Source organism: Tamandua tetradactyla, chromosome 3 (assembly GCF_023851605.1).
Source record: "Tamandua tetradactyla isolate mTamTet1 chromosome 3, mTamTet1.pri, whole genome shotgun sequence".
Lineage (NCBI taxonomy): Eukaryota > Metazoa > Chordata > Mammalia > Pilosa > Myrmecophagidae > Tamandua > Tamandua tetradactyla.
This window is the reverse complement of record NC_135329.1, coordinates 184847986-184869421: the sequence shown is the minus strand read 5'-3', so window position 1 is coordinate 184869421 and position 21436 is coordinate 184847986. Positions and strand designations below refer to the sequence as shown.

The 21436-nt window shown below is 33.5% G+C and overlaps 1 protein-coding gene across 30 annotated transcripts in view; it reads right to left on the bottom strand.

Moving 5' to 3' along the window:
- Positions 1 to 21436, bottom strand: part of MAP2 (microtubule associated protein 2) — a 331538-nt gene that overhangs the window by 212242 nt on the left and 97860 nt on the right. For 28 of the 30 annotated variants that reach the window (XM_077154924.1, XM_077154920.1, XM_077154931.1 and 25 more), the window contains exon 2: positions 3177 to 3226. The exons of the other annotated variants lie outside the window; for them this stretch is intronic. The gene's annotated coding sequence lies outside the window, so the exon portion shown is untranslated. The remainder of the gene's footprint in view (positions 1 to 3176; positions 3227 to 21436) is intronic. 30 annotated transcript variants of the gene reach the window in all.

The following is a 21436-nucleotide window of genomic DNA, read 5'->3' as shown; positions in this document are numbered from 1 at the left end:
CCCCAGGGTTTTCAAATTCTTTCACAAGAAAAACATAATTAACAAAACTAATATCATCAGCTATCTTGAAGACAAGTGAAATCATTCCATTTCTGGCTCTGTCTATTGCTTAAACAGCTTTCCCAAACTGAGAGTGACAGATCCAGTAAAATTAGCATTACTCAATTAATTCTTCTAAAAGGAAATTATATTAGCGTGGTTCCATATGTTTAATGACCTCACGGCTATTCTTGATATAAATATCTATTTCCTATTTTATTATATATTCTATTTTAAAATGAGAAACCATTATTTGTTTATTAACTTAGGAGAAAATATTTTTTAATTCTAATTTTAATGTTGATGGAGGTATTATGAAACTTAGAACTTTATATACTACCAGTGGAGTGTACACTAGTACAATAATTCTGGGTACACTTAGAAAATACATGTCAGGCACATAAAATGTATTATATCCTTAGATTATATGATTCCACTTCCACAAATTAATGTGAAGTACAATGTCAACAGTGAGCAAAAAGATTTTTGTAGAGGGATGCTTCAGAAGCACTATTTATATGGTGAAATATTGAAAACAGTCTCAATGTCCAACAATGGCTAAATGGTGCAATAAATTATGAGATATTCATAATACCAAATATTACACAGACATTAAAATCACATTTTAAAGTAATCAGAAGTTAAAGGATGCAAAGTTTGCTTTTTGTAAACTTTGTGAAATCAAAGTTTTATCTTTCATGAAAACAAAGCAAAACAAAAATTGGAGGGAAATATTCTAATATACTAATAGCAACAGTAATTGGGAGAAAACTCATAGATCAGAAAAGTGAATACACATTTTTTTAAAAAGGCAAAGAATGTGGTCCAAAAAGCTGTTAGAATTAGTATAAACTTACCTAGTTTTGGACTGCACTCTGATTCCATTTTGCAGTTTTACGGAATTTAAAAAATTTTCAAGTCTGAATTCACTAATACTGTTTCATAGAATCTAAGATACAATCCATGGTCAGACATACTTTATTTACCACCGAGAAAGAAAAATGTTGTCAGTTAAACCATGGCAGAATTTAATCTTAGGTTAAAAGTTTAATACAAAAATGTAAATTTTAGAATTGATGAATTATTGTAATGCAATTTATAATACCATTTCATATTTCCCTGTCTATTCCTTGCTTTTACCTAGCAATACTAATCATTTTGCTTAGCTAATATTAAATAGAGAAACAAGTTTTCCATGAGAGAAGCACTTTTTTTTCCTGAAGAGAAAGGAGTTAACACTAGTTGAGAGGATTATATGATATTTATATCATATTCTGGATTAAGTCTCTGGCTGTTTCTGATGTATTAATATCTTTTTCAAAAGCTGCTGCATCTAGCTGCTTTACAAAAGTGTGATTTAGATAACTGATCACCAAATTTAGTTGAACAATCTTCTCATTCTCAATTGTACATAAAAAGAAAAAAACAATACCAATTATGCTGACCCACATGTCTACAAGTGGGAAGAAGATGTGGCAATACGAGAGGTTTAAACAATTTCCATTACTATACACACTTTATATATTGATAAACTTATTTAAAAATATGTAAATCATCCTGACTGTTTACATTTGAGTAGAATACACTAAAATTTATGCTCATTTTCCCATACGGATTGGATTAGATTAAGAAAATTTTGGGGTACTATCCTTACAGTTATTTTTTATTCAACAAAATCTTTCATTTCTTTTTCAATGTTTCATTTTATTCTTTGTTTCTGAAAAGTGATAAAAGCATGGTGATATTTCAAACTGCTCTGACAGTACCAACCATAAAACAAAAATTTGAAAAAGAAAGAGGACAAGATACAATTTACTTCTAGTTTAAATGAAACAGTAACAATTCAAACTTAACCCTATGCTTTGAAAATGTTTCTGATACAAAGATTGATGTTTTGTCAAAATCTCTTTCTACTTGTATTTTCTGTTTGACATGGTTGCTGTTAGGATATAGTGGCCAAGGGTCTAAAAAACCTTCAAAGAAATTGCAAGTTTACATAGAATATATTGAGAAGTGAATACAAAGAGATCCCAAGTTGTGTCTTAAGAAATTAAACTCAAAACTATACCAAAAACTATACCAACACATAATAAAATAATACAGTTTACAAACACTTCTGTAGTCATTTCGCTATCCATATTTCTGTTTGATTCCATACAGATTTCAAGGATAGGAAAGAACGGTTTGTACTGGAAAAGAGGAAATAATAGTCTCACATCATTATGTGTGTGTGTGGGGGGGGGGGGGGAGTGGAAGAGTGAAGTCAAAATTGAGGCCAGTAAAGGCACATATTTACTATGTGCCTGCTATGTGTTAGACACTGCAATTCAAAGGATAAATGTGGGCTTTGAAGGCTAAATTCCCGACTAAGTGCAAATAAAAAGGTAATGTTTTCCTTGATGTTAATTATTAATCAAAAGTCTATACAAAAAGTTTAGCAACATCTAGTATTTTGCTCTTTTATGAGCAACAAAAGCTCAAATTTCATTCAGGGTTTAATTATTTTGTTTTGTTTAAAAATGTGAATACATTTTCTAGAGAAGAAAATAGAAGGGATAAATGGAAACCCAAGTCTATTGATGTGAGTGCCCTCAAAGGCTCTGTTGTTACTCTAAACTCAATTAAATTGCTTAGAGTCTTCTATAAATGCCAATTAATAAGAAAACAGAAAAAAGAAATAGGATCATAAAACACTGCTAATTAATCGAAATTTGCCATTGATAAACTATTTTTCAACCCTACCCTCCTTAGGAGATGCATTCTTCCAAACCGTGGAATTCAAAACTGTTTTCTTGCAAATTCAGGGAGCTGACCGCTCTTTAAAATATTGGCTATTTTTACAAAGAAGTCACTCTTTTGATATGTGCTTGTTAAATCAACGGATTAGAATTGCATTTTTTCTTTTAATAAAAAATCAGCTAGTAAGACTGATGAAATAAATAAAACACTCAATTACCAAGTAAATTATATTCACTATGTAAACAAACACCCAGGGAACCATATTTGCAAGCAGTCTATAATCTGAAATATATCCATATCTCTCTAAGCTTCAACTTTCCATAATACTCAGTTGTCTAAAGGCTTAACACTCTTTCAATTATTAGTTAATTCACAATCAATATAAACAAACCACTAACCTTGATTCCAGCCAGCAGTCACAAGATATCTTGGTTTGGATCAATAAAATCTGATAGAAAAACACAAAATACCCAGTAAAGTAAATCAGTTGAATGATATAGCCTTTCATTTGTTAAGGAGAACAGTGAACCCAGGAGAAATTACATGACATTTCCTCATGCCATAAAATAAACTGGCTGAATACCCACCCATTTAAAACTTAAGGGAATTATGTAGCCATTAAATTTTAAACTTACAATTATTTTGCCAAATTTCATTTAAAACATAGTATGAGATGTCAAAATTTGGTTCTATTTTTATTTTCAACAGTTTCTAATTATTTACAGTAGGAAAATTCTCATAGTTATTTTCTAAAACACCCAACACCCACAAAATTTTTAACAAGTTCTGTACTTAGTGAAATATCATTTCTCCTGAAAGATGTTTAACTAAAACTAATAGAACTGATGCAACTGGATCCTTAATATCCACAGAGTGTCTGTAGATTTTTAGTCCAGGATCAACAATTAGTCTAAAAGGGAGTAAAGGAAAAGGAAATTATGACAGAGAGTTCTAAGGGCAACCTGTCAATTTCCCTTTAACCATTTTCACCTAAGCCTTGTCACTAAAATATGCTAAAGGCCATATTGTCAAATGAAAATAATAGAGGATAAATCAGGGACAAAAGCAAATAAAAAAAATCCTGTGTCAAATGCACACCTGTGTTTTGGACAACTGGTAAAGAAAACAACTGATTTGCTGCAGGAGCTCTATGACAGCGTTTCCAATTAAAAAACAGGTTGAATTCTAGAAGTCTATCTGTGAGTTAATCAGTTGTAATTCAGGATGTGTTCATCCATATGCTAAGCTTAGAAATGATTCATTATTAGACTCAGGCAAAATACAAAAAGCTACATGAACATAAAACACCAATTATTTTATGAAAAGAATAATGTAAGGAAATATTAGTAAACAATAAACAGTACCAATAGACACATCTCATTAGGAAGTAACTGTGGATTCCTAAGTATAGAATAAAATATTTTTTTCTTTCAACTTATGTCTAATATTTTTTGTAAAGGCCACTAAGTTGTTAGAGCATAAATTCTTCAACTAGTACTTAAATAGAATGGTTAGGTACTTCTTTCATCCTAGAGGTGTCATGGAAAAAATTACTGTAATAAGTAAAAGTTTGGAAACCTTCTGTATTAAACATAGGTTGCTTGTTTTCATTCTTCTCTGCAATTTTTAAAGACAGAGAAAGCAGGAAGTATAAAAGAGACCAATAAGGGAGAAAAGAGGAAAAAGAGGGAGAAAAATAGTTTTCTAAAAATAAACGGAAAATGTTAGAATAATGGTTCAAAACCCTGAATGACCGTGTGAGAGAGAGAGAGAGAGAGACACTCTGTGTGTGTATGTGTGTGTGTGTGTGTGTGTGTGTGTGTGTGTATGCGCAAGCTGTGTATTATTTATGAGGTAGCCAAAATAGTATCAAGAGCACTAGGGATGAAAGATAACAAAGAAAGGACACACTGCATATATATACATTTTGACCACGTTATTTATATATTATTCCCTAAGGAAAAAAGAGGTGTTAGAAAAGAGATTTTGATTCAGATCCAAATGTCTACTTACAAAAAGGTGATGCTATTTTTCTAGGATCTTGTATGGTGCCCAGCACTTGAGTGTATATTAAATGATGAATCCCAGGATGGTACTGCCAGTTACCAGCTCACATGTTTTAGAGGAGAGAGTGGTTCATGAGTTGAATGGAGTCAGGGAAAGACTATTAAGACTGCACCTATGTTAATATTCCTTTAAATATATTGGATTTTATCTCATTTACATGCACTCCCAAATACATACTTTCATGGTAAAAATGAAAAGATACTTGTGCAGCTTCCAAAAGTTAGGCCTTACAATGCACAAACCTGGCTTCATGTGTTCCATAATGCGATTGAAGATATTCCAAATTGCAGTGGCCACTGCTACCCCCTACAGAGCCCATTTCCAAATAAATATTTTTTATTTTCTTTTTTATACAATATGAGTAAAATGTAAACTTTACATAAAATATTAGAGCTATTTTAGCTACTTGAATCTTGTATTTGAACCCTTAGATCTTCAACATGCAGAAGCATATTAAATATATTTCTTAAATGAATGAGGTGCTTAGTGTTGTAGCTTTCTGATGCTTTTTCAAATTTAAAGAAACAGTTGAAAATTTGCTCTTTTGGTAGAAACAAGAAAAATCCCACCGTTGCCCTCCCTGATTTATACTGAAAATACTTAATGAAAGCAAAGTTCTGAGGGAGAAGAGGCATTCATTTCTGACCTCCATTCACTTTCGACCTCATGGACTCAAGCTCTCATAGCTTTTAGGTTGTTGTGTTTTGTTTTCCTTATCTTAAGGAGAGCACTTTCATTTATAGCACCAAGAGCAGCTGCTTTGTATATAGCACCCTGGACTTTCCCTCAATCACCCCCACCCAACCCAGTTATTGAGCTGATAGGCACAGAATAGGAAAGACTTACTTTGCCCTAAGGCTCAATCCTCACGGTGAACATCTGCCATTTCAAACACACAGGTCAAGACTTTTTTGTGTAGGTTTTTAGTTAAACAATTCCCTAAGCATAACTCTTAAATGAAATCCTTTCAGTTAAGCTCCTAGGCAGCTTAACACATCAGCATACTTAAAGCATCACTTTTCCATCCTCTAGGTCTTTCTCCACACCAAAAAGCAGGGGAAACATCAGAAAAAAAATTTTTGAAGGTTGAGTGCTAAAACTTGTATTTTGTTTTTCCAGTGAGAAACGCTTTCATATTACAAATCATAATGTGATGGTTGGATAAAAATTATAAACCCTATATCAAACTGAAGTATTCCTGTTTACACATCACAAGGAATTAAATTTGAAAATAGCAAACAAGGTCAATTGTCAACTGAAAAGTCACCTTTCATACCTATGCTTCTCCCTTCTTAAAGTTACACATTACTTGATTTTTAATTTACAGAAATAAATTTAGGGAATAATGCAGTTGCAAGACAAATTAAAGATCAATTCTATTAAAAAACATAAGTTGAAATGCTTTTTATTTGTTTTACAATCCTTAAACTAAAATATACAGAGTAACTTCTTAAGAAACATTTAATATTTCAGAGATCCAAAGCTCTTTGCTATCAAGAGGTTACCTAGAATCTAGTGGGATAGGATGGTGGTGAATAAGACAAAACATAAAGTCATATACAGAACATGCCTGTTGTCACAAAGAGCCATGTGATCTCAAAGAAAGACAAGATGGAATCCTGATGTGTAGATAGGAAAAGGATTCACTGATGAAGTAACATTTAAGTCTTGAAAGAGGGAAAGGATTTTGACAGGTGTACATAGAGAGTGGAAAGGAGGCCAGTTCAGAAAATGGGAACATCAGAAACAAAGTGATGGAATAAGCAAAACCCAGGGGACATTTGGGAAAACATCTACAGTCCTATTTGATTGGAATGTAACACACAAGAAGCTAGGAAGAAAGCTAGGTTGGATCTATATAAAATGTAATGGCCTTTAATGACAATCTGAGGAGCCTATATAATTAAATGCACCTAATTTTGTATACTAAAGTGATCCACTGAAGGTTTTACACTTGAGAATGGCATAATTAGGCAGTTTAATCTGCAATCACTGTAGATTAGATCAGAAGTGGGCAGAGATTAAAGGAGAGCAAACCATTTGGGTGGCTTCTTCAAAAGTTAAAGTGAACTGCAATGAAGAACCAACTCAGGTAGAATCAGTGTCAATACAAAGGGGCAAATGAGTGTTCTGACAACGGTATAGGTGAGTACAACCTATGGGATTCAGAGACTGATTGGATATGAAAGGCATGGGACAAGGAATAGGAGCCAGGAGAACTGTAAGATCTTGATTCAGACTGACTCCCAGAAAGACAATTTCATTTTCAGATTGCTGGGCAGGAGTAGAGAATGATGGGCTTCACTAGACATAATAAGTGAGTTTCTGGCAGAATTATTAAGGGAAGACATTTGTTAGGAAATTGGCCAATTCAGAAAGGGTATGATTTTGTGTGCTATGCAAAAGAGTGAACTATTACTAAATATTATAACAAAACAAGAAAGGGTTTTAAGTTATGGTGATATAACTACTGGTAGTAATATAACCACTTCAATGTAGAATCAGTGTATGTGTTCCAAATCTTAATGTGTCTAGCCAGCCCTCATTATTACAAATTTAATCACATTTTGCCTTAATAGGATAGGTATAGTATTAATAGAACAATGGCTGAGTGTAAACTCACATTGTTCTTAATGAATACCATATTCTCCCTGCTCAGACTAGAGCTGCTCTGGGTCAGTGACTGAGAAATTTGTGTTTGTATCCCAAGCACTTAGAATGGTACGTGGCACGAAATTAGGGATCTATAAATGTGGAATGAGTCACTCTCTGGGAAAAGAAACTGAGTCATGAGCACTCCAATTAATTTCACCTCTAAAAGTTGTATTATTCATACAAAACAACAGCATCAGGGAGTCAGGCACTAGGCATCACTCTTAATGAACAGTTCTACACTTTGACATGTTTGCTGTAGGTGCTGTAAAAATGAGTGGCTTCTACTTAAAGTGAAAACTTTGCACATACCTAAATCATAGAATTGGTATTATGAAAACATACTCCTCTTTCTAATAACAGGAAATGAGCATTAAGTGTTTGATATAAAGGCATTTAGTGCAAAGCATATCACATGAATTATTCAGTCAGTCCTCATGAGACGAAATAAAGTACATACTATTATTATTCCCACAAGGAAACCAAACTCACAGACATTAAATATCTAGTACCTATCATAAGATAGATTTCTAATGAATTGATATCACAATTTCCCCTTATTAAGGCAAAGAAGCAAGAGAAATCAGAGATGAGGTGAAAATACATACACATGTATATGTAGCCTCTGTATATTTATAATTTTATTTATCTTTTGTTTTTCAGCTTAGGCTACTGATGGCTTTCCCTAACTATGTGATTGCCCAAGGAATTCGTTTATCAGACACATTCAAATTCAAGCAAAAACAATTATGAGCAAGCATACTTTGGAGAAACTCAGTAAGAAAAAAATGTCTGGAACTTGTGAACTGGAAAAACCCTAGTCTTCTGTAGTTATTACTGTATCTTCAGTAGAACAAAAATTTGGGAAGATGACAATATTTATGTTTTAGAAAACTTTGTATGAACACTAACTGTGGTAAAAAAAAAAAAAAGCCTTACATATTCTCATCCAAGATACTTTCTTTTTGTAGTTTTTATTTTATCAATGCTATGCATATCAACAGTTTAAGAAGTTAATTTATTCAATACCTAAGAGGAAAGACAGCAGAAAGAAGTATGGATTATTTGATAGTTAAAATGCATCTGAGTATCTTGGATTTATTTGGATAACAAGGTAGTAAAGTTGGATGCTGGAATCTGAGAAAGCCAATAAGCTTATATTTAGCAGTATATCTGTCCATTTAGTCAAATTATTAGTTTTTTAAGCCCTTTAAGGTTTTCTTTGAAATGGTTTTTGTTTGTTTAGTTCTTATTGACAAACCAAAACAACATACAAACATGAGGATTCTTTACATATAAATATTTCATACATGGTGTACAATCAATGGCTCACTATATCATCACATAGTAGTATATTCATCACCATGATCATTTTTTAGACCATTTGCATCACTCCAGAAAAAGAAATAAAAAGAAAAAAGCTCATACATACCTTATCCCTTACCCCTCCCTCTCATTGGCCACTAGTATTTCCATCTACCCAATATATTTTAACCTTCGTTCCCCTTATTTTTTATACCCCTTACCACTCCCCTTTTATAGTAAAACAAATGCATTATTATTTATTTGTTCAAAAATTTTAATGGAGCATTTTCTCATTAGTACTTACATTTACAATTGAGATTCATAAAGATGTGGGAAACATGAGACACATATAGTGCAAATAGTATGTTCCTTGTGTATAACATCAGGATATTTTTTAGATTAATGGCAAAACTTAGATTTTCTCCAATATGGAAAGTACACATTCTCCTAGGTGTACTAGCAAATAATTTGATTTTCTCAGTAAAATCTGAATTTCAAAGGGATGTGCAGCTATAGACAATCCTTAAACAATAAAGTAAATCTGTTATACAGAGCTCTAATTTCCTGAAAACTCTAGTAAGGCAGTAACAAGCCAAATTCATAGCATTCCACACATTTCTGGACCCACGACCCTGAGTCAGAGGACTTCTTCTGGGTGAGTGCAGGGGTATTTAACTGATACACACACATATATATATAGTTCTTATAACTCAATTTGAGGATCATTTAATTAAAAAGTGCAAATCCCCAAGAGAGGTATAAAAAGATTGACTTCAGTACTATTTATAATGAAGTGCATGTTCATGCAGTTTAATACGTCTATTGTATTTCTTGTTATATACAAAGGACCAAGCAAGAAGAATTCCAATGGGATTTATACCTTACAATGGGAAATCCTACATCTGGAACAAATGTAGCTACTACAAAAGTTGGAATTTCCTATAAGTCAGAAAGCATTAATGTACAAAACAAATTTTGTTTTGTACATTTTTGTGCTTTTCTAACCACGAGTTAAATATTGAGTACTTTCTCAGGTTCCAGCTTCCCTCAATACTAATCAGGGGTTAAAACTTTAATTTTCTCCAAAGTGGCACTGAAACAAAAAAAAGCACTACAAGTGGGATTAAAATAGCCCAAATTAACTGGACATCTTTCCCCTACAACTCACATATCCATGTAGGCAGTACTAGAATTTACAAAATGTTTTAAACTCTGTAAACTGAAAACTACAAGCTAAATATTAAAAAAATGTTTAAATTCCTTACCTGGTCTATTTCTTCCTTAGTATAATTTAAGTAGTGCTGAATAACAAAATAAGATGTTTATGTTCTGAATGAAACTAAAAACATCTTCACCATTACTATAGGAATGCTTTCCCAAGCGATGGAATATACTTGGGAGTCAGTTATTCACTTTCTTATTTTTTTTAATACTGTCTGCAAGGCAGGCTCTTTTCTAGGAACTGGGATATAAATGTGGTAAGTTATCAAAAAGATTCCTTCCTTTGGCATTTACATTCTTCTGCAAGAACACAAAGACAGAGGTAGTGATGAATTATTTGAAGAAATAATTATTTGAAGAAAATAAAAAAGGCTAATCAGGTAAGCAAATGATGGGTAGTGGGGTACTTTCTCCACCCGCAATTTCAACAGTAAGAAAGAAACTGAAGTTAAAAATGAAATCACCATAGCAGGAGGCTAGAATTTGGCCTTCTGCTCCTTTATAGAGCAACTTTTCAACAAGCAGATTCCTGACCTACAGTTGTCCAACCTTTTGACTAATCATATGAGTCTTAAGTCTGAAAGTGCAAATGTACCAAATTCATGTGACTTCTGAAAATGTCCAAAATATGTGCAATTTGGGGGGACTATTAGTGACAGTAGTGGTACAAACACTAACATATCTGTAGGGCTTTAAGTTCTTGTACATATAAAGTCTTGCTTAATCTTGTAAGTGAAGAGTGATACCTCCGCTGACCTAGATTTAGCGGCTCTGACTCATTATCAGGCTTGACACCTGCTTCCCAATGAAAGCTAATCTTTAGTAATGGATTATCCTCAATTGTTAGCTTGCCAAAGTGTCAAGTGTCATGGAAGAAAGAAAATAATCCAGAGACAAAGAAAAACAAAATGACCTAATTTTTGTTAACCTTGCCCAAAGAATGTTGCCAAATTTTAACATGTACTTCATTTTCATACTTTTGACTTAATAAAAAAAATTATAGTAGACGGATTCTATAAATAATAACGAACTAATTCTTCTTGCTTGAGCCAGGTACAAAGTTACTTACAATACACTGCTGATAAAATCCCCGCTTGTATATAAATTTTCAACCAGCTAACAGAGAAGAAAATACACTTTGACAACAGTCAGGCAACACAAATGTACTCAACATGAAGTCAGCAGGCATGACCTATGCAGCAGGTCACCCTGTCACTTCTCAGAGGACACAGCCCTTGATGGATGAGTGTCACAGCAGAGTAACTATATACACTCTTTAGCAGTCAGAGAAAGTCAACAGGCCTCTCCTTGTTTGTAATGAACCCAATTACCAACTTCTGTTATGTGTGTCTCTGAGTCGCAGTCAATCTGCACAATTGCTATTGTGTTTCCATCTGCCACATTTCAGTTTGCCTTTGAGAACAGAGATAGCAGATTTAAGTTCTTTAACAAGATTTTTTTTTAAACTATTGGTAATAGCTGGCAAGGGACGTTTAAATAATTGAGAAGGCATTATTTTTTAACACCAATGTGAAATCCAGGAAGGCCAAGTTGTTAAAAGGCAGGGTAAATGGACTACATAATTATTTTGTGACTTGTAGTTATTTGCCTCTAAACAAATTTACTGAGCAGGATAAGAGTCAGTATAATGGTGTATCGCATAAACTACCTTTGACTGTGTAGTACTGAACTGTAACTATCAACAACATATTAGTAAACTTTTCTCTGCTATAATACTGTCTGTTTAATCAGCAGGTAGCAAATATACTGTTGGAGCTCACAGGAGTTAAAATCACGCTATTTCCAAATCCAAATGCACTTTTCTTATATCATCCCTAAGAGGGATGGATAGAGAGGCAAGGGTTGTTATACTTCTTTTTGAAAAAGAGAATCAAGCTTCAGGAAATTAAAGGAATGCCTAAGGTTGACTAAACTGTCAGAAGCACAACTGAGGTGCAGCACCACGCTCCTAATGGGATGATAAGCTGTGTAAAGCTAGGGGAACAGGCAGAAAATGGGGCATAATCAATCTTCTAGAAGGAGTCTGTGGCCGTTAACAAAATATCTCCCAGCTGTCCCCGAATTTTCCAGGCTCCATTCAGTCTTTCCCATGATGAAAGGATGGATAAAAGTAAATGGTGTGTGCTTTCTCAAGGCAGAACATGCTGATGTGACTTGGATATTTTTCACAAGATTAACCAAAAAGTCAGGCATCACTGCATCACCATAATACAGATTGAACAGTGAATTATGATGTTTTGTTTCAAATTTCAAAATGTATTTTTTGTATGTAAACAGGAAATATAATAGATAGAATGTAACAATGAAATATAGTAAGCAGTTTCAAGGATAACATAGATTTTCAAGGAAGAGTAAATGTGCCATTGAATCTTGGTACCAGTACTAGCAATAAAATATGCAAGCATTGAAACAAGGTATACTTTACAATGCTGGGGTTCTTCTCTTCAGTGTTGTCTCATGTTCCTGTATTTTTAAATTTTCTTTAAAGAACATGCATTCTATCCACTAATAAAAAATAAAATAAAATAGCTTTTAAAGAAATATTTTTTCTGAGATAAAAATATTTCTCTCAGAAAAACAGTACAAAACTGTTTCATTAGGAAGAATTTAAGATCATGTTTACAGTTATTAGTGTGGTTTCAATAATTTGGATTTAACAAAGCCAAAAAGATACTTTCATGGCTTTATTTATTTGGGGGGGAGGAGGTGCATGGCTGCAAACATGGCTTTATTTTAAAATAAATCTAATGCCCATTTTGATTTAACATGCAACTTTGTGCTTCCGTTTGTAAGTTCTAAAATAAAGACACTAAAATCTGCTCCTACCTAATTGACAGGACAGTTGTTTGGAATAACAAGATAAGAGGCAGTCTGTTTCAGGTAGTGATGCTTCATAAAAACAGGCTATAATTCTGGAAGAGACAGTGAATTTTAGTTAATTTTCTACTATCTATGTGGTATGCAAATTTCCCTGGTACTCCACATCTAACGTCAGATTCTTGCAGGAGTATAAAGGCCTGGCCAACTTCGCTCAATGAGAGGCAACTCGCAAAAGCTGCATAGAGCTCAACTTCTCCCTTTACCCACTCCTGCTTCCTTCTCTCCTCCCTTCCACAGGCAATGATCTCAACAGGCATCTTGTCATCTAACCTCTATCTCAGAGTCTGCCTCACAGGAACCTAATTTGTGACCCAGAACAAAGAGTCTCTTTAATTTGTGGATGTTGCGTGAAAGATGGTCTCTTTTCCTCTGGGTTAACTACATGTTACTCTCATGTGAGCTTGAAACTACTGGTATCTTTTCACCACAGATAGTCTTATGATGAAATACAACAGAGGGGAATCAAGAGAGGTAGAGAGGGAGTCTGTGAAGGAAGAAAGAGAGAGGGAGATAAGGAGGAAGGCAGAGAGAGAAAGAAGAGTAAATGAAAACAGGAGGAAGAACAAGATTCAGCCAATGATTACATTGGAAAACCTGGATCCTTCCATCCCTGTACCAGTAGAGCCTCTGGACTTTTATTTTTATTTTGGTTTAAATTATTTTGACTTGAGTCTTTTCTATTTACAGCTAAAAAGTCCTGATAAATATAGATACATACAGATGTCAAAATTTATTATTAACCTCAAACAACATGTTTTGACTGATACACAAATCAGGATCACATTTGGCCAAGGTCAATTCATAAAATGTAACATAAAGGATATAATTTTAAAAATAAAACTTTAAACAATCTCAATTTCAACTTAATTTTTAGAATATTCTATATGATTCCAACAACAAATAAAGCAATGACAGCTTGTAATCATATTTAAATAGATCTTAGCATCTATACATAGACCCAGCCAGCAACTCAACATTATTCAAAATTAAAAGTCTAAGAGCAAAAGTGTACAAACGTCTTATTGCTCCTTGCAGAAACTAGATCCTAATAGCTTACCTTCAAATGTAATAAAAGGTCCCAGTTAATAAAACTTATTAGCGATAGTAGTCAGTGGAGTCTACTAATGTAGAAGACTATATTACTACATTTTAAAGTTTATTGGGACATTCTCCTAAGGAAGAATCTCATTGTTGACAGAACATTATCAGGATTTCTTTAACAAAGTGATTGTCTGCTGATTTTAAATTTTATTAACTACGCATAGTCAATGTACATACTTTTTACTGTATGTACTTTTTACTAAAGAGGCTATCAGTTATTTCAGCGTGTACATTTCTACATGAGGGTTGGTGGGGAAAATTGTGAAAAATGTGTCTCATGAAGCTTAAACTGTACACCTTAAAAAATTTATGTGACTTAATTAAGTAAAACATAGGAAACAGCAGCAGTAAAAATCATGTTCATGGGTTCAGTTGCACAAAAATCACTTGAACTTACTATTAAGGACCCGATTTTATTTTGATGTACAATGTGAAAAAGGTTGGAGTGTTCAACCATTGCACAATTAAATAGTGTAAATGTCAGTGTAGTTGCTATAACATAGTTTTACATAAATCAACAGTAATCATAATATTTTCAGCAGACCTTTATAACAATTTCAAAGAAAATACACAAAATTCTTTTTTTGTTAATTCTAATTAAATATAGAGCCCTACAAAAAGAAAGATGTATGTCTTTTATACAATTACTTCAAGAAAACAGTGATCAATCTTAAATTGGAAAACTGTATTTTCTCACGATAGAAAATATTCCATGGGCATTGAAGTTCCATTACAGAAAAAAATCACTTGCTTTTGTAACTTGAAAGAGAATACTATATGCTGGGACATTAGAAATTAATATTCTTTCTATGCATTATTCAAAAACAGTTCATTAATTGTTTCTTAAATAAATACAACTGCTTAAGTGAAGGCAAGCCAATAAAACTGTGACTATGCAAATACAAACTCTTTACAAGGTTGTCTCAAACCCTGGAAGAGTCTATACAGGCTATTGAATTTTATCCAATGGGATAGTCACAGTGAGGGTACGTAGTCAAAATATAAGCAACTCCTTCAAATTTAAGACAAATATCCTGGGTCATCAATCTAAACATTTATATTTAGATAATTAAATCTTCAGTCAAAATGGAAAACATACCAACAAGGTAAAAATGTAGAAACTCACAATGAATTGAAGACAATAGCCACTGCATTAACAATGTATGATAAACACCAGCAGAAACAAATTTATCAATATGTGCCTGCACTAAATACATCTGGAAAGTGGACTGTGCAATGAGTCAAAGTGGCTGTGATATGCCAGGTGTCCATGACACAACTATGTTATCTCTTAATGCTCAAGTTTCATGTTCTTCTCAAGTACAATTTTAAAACCTGCATTTCAAATATCCAGATATGTTCTGAGGTCTTTGCAGGGCTAAACATTTGCCTTTAGTTAAATAAATAAGCTAATACTCACTGATTACTTATTCTATGCTGGACATTCTTCTAAATGCTCCAAATGTATGAACTCACATGGTCTTTCTAATAAACTTACGAGGCAGATAATGTTACGGTCACCTTCATTTTAAAGATAAGAAAATTAGGCACAAAGAATAACTTGTTAAAGGTCACATGGAAGGGATTTCAGGATTTGGATCTGGACTGTCTAATATCAGAGTCTGGGCTCCTAATCAGTATAATTGGCATTGTTCCCCTACAGGTGACTGTAGCAATAATTACATGCTTCCCATGATTTTTTGTTTACATGCTTTTGCTTCTCTTCTCCCCTCACCTAACTGATTTGAACTAGATTCTATGAAACATTAATCCAAGTGGTTTTCTAAATGTAATAGATTGAAAGTAACTTCTCTTTTAATTTCATAGCTGTTAGAGTAGAAGGGAAGAGAAGGGGTAGAGAAGGAGCATTGAGGAGAGAAGGAAAAGAAGAGACACAGAGAGAAGAGATAGAAGAAAGACAGAGAGGGGGAATATCCATTTAAAATCCACTTCGCTTTGGTTAAAAAGTAACCTAATATCCTTTTTCTTTTTTCACTAAAGGCAACTACAAAATATTTTAGGTATTGAATAATCATCACAGGCACGGGGCTAAAATACTGGAAAGAAAAAAAACTTGTGTTTAGTCTTTATTCTGACAATGTTTAATTGTTTTTTTTTAAGACAGAGCTATAATTATGTATCTCAGTTTGACTTCTTTTTTATTAAATTGTAATCATCCTGTTTTAAAATAACTTTTTAATGTTGAAATAGCTTAAGACTCACAAGAAGTTGCAGAAGTGGCATCGGTTTTTATGCATCCTTTAACCAACTATTCCCTATTCCATCATTAACCTTTGGGATGTGAGAAAATGAATGGATTGCTTTGTTTCCAAATCTACTATATGAAAAGCGCAAAGAAGGACACCTGTGCAGTGCCACATTGCTGGCCCTAGAGGCGGTCTAGCTGTAAGCATCTTGAAGGAGATTTGGGGAGATCAGTCAACCCTGGGCTTGAATGTTAAACCTACTGGCTACCCTGCCTCAAACAGTATGGGATTCATCACTGGTGCCAGCAAGACTTGGCCCTAAAGAAAAAAAAAAGCCATTCAGACAATCTTTGTGGTAAAGTTTTTGAAGGCTTAACCAAATTCATTTAGATAGGAAAAAGGATTTGCCTTAATATATGCAGAATTTAAAAGTCCTCATTTATATATATATTTTTTTCTTAAAAGCACTTACTTTTCTTGAATGAGATAAAGGCATTTGGTTCAGTATGAGAAAGATGAATTGTGATAAAGAAAACTTAAAAGGCTTTGTATCAAAACAGATTACTTGCAAGAGCAATATTTAGGTGATGGGTTAAGAGAACAGCTGGCACAATTAAGGCTTGAATGTACACCCTGTGGTTGAAAAGAAAATTAAGAGCATTTAATCATATGGACGTTGTGTATTTTTCAAGAAATAAAATCTCCAGTTGCTTTTCCCAGACTGAGGTTGGTGAAAAGGTTCTGAGACTGTTTTAATTACATTGGGCTCTCTGCCCAGTTTTAAACACACTAGGGAAATGGTGCTCTTACCAGGGGGGAATGTTTCACTTTTAGGAGAGCTGGTGGTAAACAGCAAGGTGCTTCCTGAATTCCGGTCTGAATTACAAGTATAGCAGGATGAAACACAAACAGAAACACAAAAGCAAAAAGCACAATTGTAGGGAGGATTACTACATGTTTGGCTTTTTCCCTCTTTCTGATAAATGGGCCTCTTTCTCGGCATCTGTTTACTGAGATGCTTAATTCCAAAGTAAGGGAAACACAGTTGGAGGTCGACAGATCCTATTTCCAAGTGACTGCTATCATTTATCATTTCTCCTTTTTCTTTTTTTAGATGAATAGATTATTTTCAAAATTAGCATTCACAATATGAGAAGGCCTCAGCTTAAATGTCATAATAGTTTTTAAAGTATTTTCTAAAAGTCTGTTTTAGCTCTTTCCTCTGTCTTGAAAGGATCTCGTTTTTCAAGACAAGACGTTCTCCCTATAATAAAATACTCTCAATCTAAAAGTATAAAATCACTTCATACTATTAAAAATTTCTTCTATTTTGAGGGAAAGAGAAAGATATCTTTCTCTATTATATGTCCAGCATGTACTAACTGACCTTACATTAATTCTCTTTAATCATTTTCCTAGAGACTCTTCATAGAAGCTTTTGGTGCATTGTGATTCACCATCCTTGTTTCTTGTACTTACACACTACGTTATATTCCACACAACTTGTGATTATTACATAGCCCTGAAGTGAAAAATGCATGCACAGAGGCATGCAGATACTGATGCTTATTTAGAGTTGCTCCATAAATAGAAATTAAAATTGAAGTTCAAATACATTTGAATTTCTTTTCTTTATTAGATACTCCTAGAACTAGAAAGATGGTTGTTTCCATTTGAAAATAGCAACAATGATTTGTCCCCTAAGTTGTGGTTTACTATTCAACATAATTTTTATTATAAGTTTTATAAGGGTCTCCTATCACATAGATGAAAGGAGATCTATTAAATGTTTACTGATAAGCAAATATTAATTTTTGCCCTAATGTTAGAAAATAGTGCAGTCTTAGGACAGTTTATTACAATGAAGATAAAAGGGACCACATGTCCCTTAGTTTGGAGTTGTATACCATGGTTTTATTAAATAGATAAGAATAAAATTCCACCCCAAATCTGTATTTCTTACAGTAAATAAATAAAAGACAAAAAATTAAAAATTTATATATTTTATGAACCGATTGGAAGGTGCTTTTATATGCATTGCTTTTTGAGTTGCTTATGATATGAATATATGCATGAACACACAGAAGGATGTTACCTCCTTTATATAAACTTTATGGCACAACCAAATTATTTTGTTATAACAGATTTCATTTAAGGGTATATAGATATAAATCAAGTTTCCAGATTGTTGGACCAAGATAAGGAACAGAGCTAAATTTCATTCCTCTCCATATTTGCAGAAAATATTCCTTTCTACCATCCTATATCATGTAAATAATATGAAGGAATCATAATTTCACTTTCTGACTAAGAAAAACAGCCAGCTGACAAATCATATGCCATAAAGTAATTGTCTTCAGACATTTACCACATTTGACTCCACTGAACTGCAGTAACTTCCTAAAACTCGGATCAAAGTTAAGTATCTCTACAAAGATCAAACCACAAATCAGCTGTAACAAAAATTGCTTTGGTTTACCTCCTGGCTATATGCCTGTATCTCAACCTCCCCTTGTGTTAACCACTTTAGAGTGCATTTAAGGTAATGAGAACTCATTTCTAAAGCTTATCTCCCAGATCAGTTAACTGTCAGAAAACACCATGGATCAGGTTTGTGGATGTGAGTAAAGCATGGGGAGGTAGACCCTCAACTGATGAAACCAAACATAAAATAACAAAACAAGAAGAGTCAATAATAAGTTTAATAAGTTAAAAATGTTAATATTTTCTCCCTGTGAAATTTCTAAAGTAAACATGTATTAATATTTTTTAAAAATATATGCTACAAAACTCAAAGGTACAAAGTGTTCAGCCATTGTTTGAAAAGGTGCTTTTATGATAGTAACTCTTTAAGAGTTTTATTCTCTATGTTCTGATTTATTGTGATTTATTTCATATTTGTCTTTATTAAATAACTACTTCATAACTAGCCTCATAAATACTTCAGAGGACTTTGTACAGAATTATTGTACTCTTTTGGTTTATAGTCTAGAGCTAAGCTATAGGAGTAGACAACTATAGATCTCTATCTCTATTTCCCCAAGTACACATTTTAAAATTAAAATCCAGAGAATTTAAGGGTGATAAATTATACTATACAATTGTACATGTTCCTTGGTGAAAACTGTTCAATAATGACAAAATCCTCAAATAAGTATGTTACTAGAGCTACTTCTTTCTCCTACACCCTAGTACAGCCTCTTCACCCTCAAGTTCCCTAACTTTGTAGCAAATGGATTTTCACTGACTGATTAATCTACATTAAAATACCCGGAAGGATGAAGGAAGACAACATTTCTACTTGTAAGTAAATCCTCTACAAGTTGCTAGGTAGAAAGCTGGAGATCAGTTTTTAACCACTGATGTCCTCAGCAAAGAATTACTAAGCAGCAGCGCTCTGCCAAGCACCGTGTGAATGATGCATGTGGAATCAGAGATGAATAAAACATGGTTCTGGAGATGCTTTTAAATGATGGCAAGAGACCAGGCCCAAACACACCAAAGTACAAGATGGGAAGTAAAATGATAATAGAGGGTGGGCCACTGTGCCTCAACAGGCAGAGTTCTCGCCTGCCACGCTGGAGACCTGGGTTTGATTCCCAGTGCCTGCCTGTGCAAAAATAAAATAAAATAAAATAAAAGAGGGGATAACGAAGGATCTTACTTAGAGTGGCTCAGAGAGCAGTACCCTGCTCCACTCAGATTGCACTTCTATTCCTCAAGATCCTGGTCTGTTGTTGGGAAAATCGGAGGAATGTAAAAATAATAAACATATACATAAAAATAATCACAATACCATTTTACTCCTTTTACATTGCTAGCTCACTAATTTCCTTTTCTATAAAACGAGACTAGACTAGAAAACCTCTAAACTTCCTTCTAATTCAATGCTAGGATTCAATTAAATAGTATTTGCAGTTATTTTATATAAATTCACAGTTGACTGCTCTTGGATGTGTGAAACAGTGACAAAGCAATTTCAGTGATGGCAATAACTTTCTTTTGAAGAGTCCTAATAATTCATTTCTATGTTACACAATCCTCTGTTTTTCTCATCCTCTCTTAGGGTTTTATGGGGCAAATAGTCATTAGAAATTCAGGTTTAACTTCTCTTTCTCTCACCACAAAGAGGCATTTCAATGTTGACACGTCTGTCGGTAAAATGATGAATTATTATTTTCATTATATTGGAAACAAAAAAAGTGTGGAATGCAAGCTTTCACTTTTCCTCTGAGATTTACCTGGTCATGAGTTTTAAGAACTTACTTTACACCTCCAATGTAATGAGGGGCTGGATCCATCAGTTAGAAACTCAGGTGTAAATGAAGCACCAAGTAAAATACTTCATACATTAAAAGCTTCTGCTCAGGACTTTTCAGTTTGGACTTTCACACCTGCAACAATCCTAAGGGTCCCATTTTCTTCCTAACAAAACTAGCTGCCCGCTCAAGTCCTTGGCTAATGGCCCAGACATACAACTTGCTTTATGGGGGATCAGTAATAATATTCACGAGGGACTCCAAATGAAAATTAAAAATCAATTGCTATGTAATATCCATTTGTCTGCTTTTTATAACACATCTAGCATATCAATCCTAATAGAAAATTATTGGAATTAGCACAGAAACAACAGCAGCTAAGCTGTCTTGGAAACCCCTTTTAACCATAAAATGTGACTGATATTCCTCTTTTCAAAGCACCAGCAAAAAAGTAAAATATTTCATTTTCATAACTTTCGGGCAAGATTTTTTTAATCAGAAGATGCTATAATAGAGACCAAGTTTGTGTGTATTCAAATTTTATCATTAAAATGTCCTCTTGGCATTTCCCAAAGTATGGGAAACATTTTCAAGTTAATAAGATACCTCAAGCAAAAGAAAGTTGTTTTCCTTATAGAATATTCTTGTTTACTATCTTTACTATTTTATTACATGGAGTGGGGGCTATGAAACAAATTATTTGAGTACTTGTATACAAAACTTTCACTGCTCTTAAAAACTTTTAGTAAGTAATTCTGAGATACTAACCTCCTTTATTAAATTTACTTAGTGTTTGAGAGCAATGACTGGTCATAAAATATCAAAGATCTCCCTTTCCCTAGCCACTCCTCCTTTCACTCATTTCAATAGTTCCAGAGGACCTAATATACGCCAAACACCATGGGGATAATATGGTGACCCAAACAGACCGAGTTTTCACTCTCA